Genomic DNA, 4,743 nt, shown 5'->3' on the forward strand with positions numbered 1-4,743 from the left:
ATTCATACATAAATAAATAAAATAAAAACCGTCGCAGGTAAGTCATATAACCCTTTGTCCTTATAAAGAAAAAGATCGACTGGGCATTGATATAAAATCGTATGAATAAAATAATCGTGTCTCTTGGGGATGTTACTCCTTGTTAAACTCCTTTCGTTACCTTACAGTTTCGTTCTACTTTTCAGGCACGTAGATCGAATTTGAATGGAGACTCCAGTATTAACACTCGTAACAAAAGGCGATGAGCTAATTATCTTCTGTCACTTCCATTGTTTAGTTATGATATTTGAAATATTATTCGTTTTATATTTATTGTTTATAGGTTGATTTATATGCACCAATTGCACCCATCTGTTGCAGACTACAGGGTCGGACCAGATTCAAACTGTGCACGTGTTCACAAATGTCTCAAAATAAATCAGAGGATTGTCTACCTAGTCCTCTCCGCTCAATCCTCCTCCCAAGAGTATCAAATCCTTTTCGTCCTTCCGCCTTTCGATACTATAGTCTTTATTTTGACCAGTGACCACACAGTCCAGGTCTCAATATATACCGGTAATTTTGAAGACTGATTAATATCGTTACAAAATAAATAATAAATTTTTTCAAACACACCAATGACGTAACAAATTGGTGGCAGCGATGGGATTCGAACCCACGCCTCCGAAGAGTTCGGATTTCAGAATGACTAATCCGGGCACTATCTCGATTGGTGGCGAACGCATGAGCTTCAGAACCAATGTCCATCCCCATAAGAGACATTATTTTTAAAATAGGAATGAAGCCTTCATTAAATATGGAAACTGCGATGAAAGTTGCAATTTCTATCCACGTAAGCCGGCATGTATATGTTTTGGCGTAAAAGTCCAAATTAATGAGTCCAGGGACTCATTGTTATTCTGGGTCTCAGAACCTAAGCACCGAACCAGTAAATCCTGTGACGATAAACTCTCGTAGATCGGCTTTATAATTTCTAATATATTATCCAACAGAGGCGGGTTTTCGTGGTCAAACTCTTCAGATGTACCTTCATGTGCAGCTTTTTGCCATTTACACCAGCTTTCTGGACCAGGTGGGCAATATGAATGTTGTAGATTTTCATTTGTAGAACTCTTATGATAGAAGGTTGCCCAAATTGCATTTCTCATGTCCTCTATAGAATCCGGATGCCGGCGAATCGCTCATCCATAATATAAAGATAATTTATTTATCACTTTATTGGTTAATTTTCCTGAACCTTTTCCGCCAATCCCTTTTCCTTCATTTTCATTTTTTGCTTTCCGTAATCTTACACCCATTTTTTTTGTATATGTCCTACACATTCTTCTTTTTCAACAATTGGATTACCATCATAAGGATCTATGTCAAGTATACCCTTGAAAGTCTTAGTATCACCATCCCCAATATATTAGACATATTTTACTTGGTGTTTTTCAACTGATCTACTAAACATCTCGATAATAGCGTCAACTTTCATTTTGCCTGCACTTCCTTTATGATTTATCGTACAAGATTCTTCATGGTCTTCATACCAATCATTGTACGCTTCAATATCGGAATGTTTTTTATTTTTCCAGACATTACAGCCTTGACCAAAGCATTTGACAACTGTATCTACAACTTTTTTGGAGTGTTTAGCTATGAGTGTGGTCACCCCAAATAGAGAACTGAAACGTCTTTTCTTCCAGCTCCCATCTCCAGAAACCGTGAAATTAGTTGAATTAGCATTTGGATCAGAAGCTGAAATTAAATTTTTCTCTTCATCAACAGCTTTCGAAATAATCAAGTTAAAAACTGAAGATGCAGCTGTATACACGTTTTCAAGACAACTATAGTATCTGCCGATGGATATTTCTTGACAAATATCCATCGTACTGCAGAAGATATTGATTCCTTCTCATCCAACTCCCAAAAGTCGCATAGCGAAAATCATTTTTCGATTGATTTCAAATGATTTATTTACAAATGGAGAAGATGCTATATACATATTGTGGACTTTCACAACTGCATTGTTGTGCAATTTTGAATTCCAGTCCACTTTAAGATGCACATTTCCAGGGGACATGCTTGCCGTTTAGTTTAAAAACGTCACCGGCAATTTTCCAGAGAATCCTAAGTGATATTTTAAGAAAACAAAAACTTACAGATTTTGCAGAAAATTATATAGACGACATATCAATATTTTCAAAAACTTTCGAGGACCACATAAAACATATAAAACTAGTATTCAGAGCAATAGTAAAGGAAGGATTTAGATTGAAACTAAAGAAATGCACATTTGCCGCTGACTCAGTCAAATATCTAGGCCACATAATTAGCAATAATTCGGTAAGACCAATAAAAGATAATTTAGTTTCCATCAGGGATTTTCCCGTTCCAAGAACCCAAAAAAACATAAGGCAATTTCTGGGGAAAATAAATTTCTATCACGAATATGTATCGAACAGTGCAATAATATTGGAACCATTACATAAGTTATTAAGAAAGAATGAAAAATTTGTATGGTCAAAGGACTGCGAGGAATCATTCAAAAAAATAAAAAACTGGCTATGTTCACAACCGGTACTGGAGATTTTCGACAACAACCTACCAATTAAAATATTCACGGACGCATCACTAGAAGGTATCGGCGCGGTACTTAAACAAGAACAAAAGGATAAAACAGATCGACCAGTAGCATATTTTTCAAAGAAATTAAACGAAACACAAAAAAGGAAAAAAGCAATATACTTGGAGTGTTTAGCAATAAAAGAGGCCGTGAAATACTGGCAACACTGGCTCATCGGGAAAAAGTTTATAGTATACTCAGACCATAAACCACTTGAGAACATGAACATCAAAAATAGAACAGACGAGAAACTAGGAGACCTAACTTACTATTTGTCCCAATATGAATTTGAAATAAGATATATATCTGGGAGAGAAAACATAGAGGCAGATTGCTTAAGTAGAAATCCAGTGCTAACAGCAAAAGAAAATAAAGATGAAGTGCTCAAGATAGTAAACGCAATACAAATAGAGGATATAAAAATGGACCAAACACAGAATAAGATAGAAAAGACACCAAAAAACAATATAGTACTGAAAAATGGAATATACTACAAAAAAATAAGAAAGACGGAAAAAATCATCCTATCAGAGCATCTGAGCAAAAAAATCATAAAACAAATACACGGAGAGTGGTGTCACATAGGTATTAGATAAATGATAAAAACGGTAAGTCCGATATATACAGCGAGAAACCTAACAGAAAATATAAAAAACCTATGCAAAAACTGCGAAGTATGCATAAAAAACAAATCAAGAGGTAAAGAGAAATACGGCTTAATGTCACATTTAGGACCGGCAAGCAAACCGTTCGAAATAGTATCAATCGATACCATAGGAGGTTTTGGGGGATCCAGATCGACGAAGAAGTACCTACACCTACTAGTGGATTATTTTACAAGATATGCTTTCATAGTGACATCGAAGACGCAAAACGCTAGTGATTTCATAAGGTTAGTAAAAAACGTCGTAGACACAGACGAGATTGGATTGATTCTCACAGACCAATACCCGGGAATAAATTCAAAAGAATTTGAAGACTTCCTAAAGGAAAAGAATATAAAACTGATGTTCACAGCAGTAAATACTCCATCCTCCAATGGTTTGAATGAAAGGCTTAACCAGACAATAATAAATAAAATAAGATGCTCGATAAACGGTCAAGGAAATAGAAAAACTTGGACAACAATCGCAAGAAAATGTATAAATGAGTACAACGGGACAGAACACTCAGTCACTGGATTTCCACCGAAATATTTATTAGACGCTACAATGATAACCACCGCACCAGAAGAATTAAGAAAAGAAGTTAGTAAAGACGACTGGATTAAAGATAAAAAATTAGCATATGAAAACACCATCAAATCACACATGTATAATAAAAAACTATTTGATAAGGACCGAATACAATATACATTTAACGCAGGAGACACGTTATACATAGAAAACGGTAACAGACTCAATAGGAAAAAATTAGATGAGTTATACATTGAACCACTAAAAATAACGGAAAAAATATCGGATACAATCTATAAAATAAACATAGGAAAGAAGAAAAAAGAATCGACGCTGTTCCATATCACGAAGTTAATCCCTAGGAAAAAAATAGAAGCGGAGGAAGACGAATGATGAAGATAAGAGGTTGAAAATTTCCACCGCCGGGGGGGGGTGGAGATGTAAAGAACATGTATCTTCTTTAATTGAATTTGCCGCGCCACCGCAGTTGGTAGAAAACGTGACCCGGCGACACTGCTGGACAGTGACAGGCAGAGAAAGATAGATAGGACTAGAGAACTCGTGGAAGACTATCCAAGATAGATAATTTCATAAATTAACATAAGAAAAGAGAGTAGGAAAGTGTGACGGAGAAAAAACTTTAATTGTCGTTTCTCTTGTTACAGGTAAGATTGTAAATATTGTACATAACACTTATTTGTTAAATAAACATCCAAATCTCTTGTTACAGAGCAACCCATTTGGAGTTATTTCTCCCAACATATCCAAAAACCCTAAAATTTTTAGAGATTGCCATCATTTGTCTTACATGTATACCTATATATTATAATACAACTACAATAAAAGGGTACAATACAAAAGTATGAGTGTATAAATATTGACAACCGAAGGGGACCGCAGGTAGACAGATTATCCCTAACGTCTTTTGTTCGATTCGTTCCAGCCGAGCCAGTATTGAAG

The 4,743-nt window shown here is 35.4% G+C and overlaps 1 pseudogene; it reads right to left on the reverse strand.

Moving 5' to 3' along the window:
• Nucleotides 1–434: 434 nt before the first annotated feature.
• Nucleotides 435–1,148, reverse strand: LOC125502145 (annotated as a pseudogene).
• Nucleotides 1,149–4,743: the final 3,595 nt, after the last annotated feature.

The sequence above is a fragment of the Athalia rosae genome, chromosome 8 (assembly GCF_917208135.1).
Source record: "Athalia rosae chromosome 8, iyAthRosa1.1, whole genome shotgun sequence".
In the NCBI taxonomy this organism is placed as follows: domain Eukaryota; kingdom Metazoa; phylum Arthropoda; class Insecta; order Hymenoptera; family Athaliidae; genus Athalia; species Athalia rosae.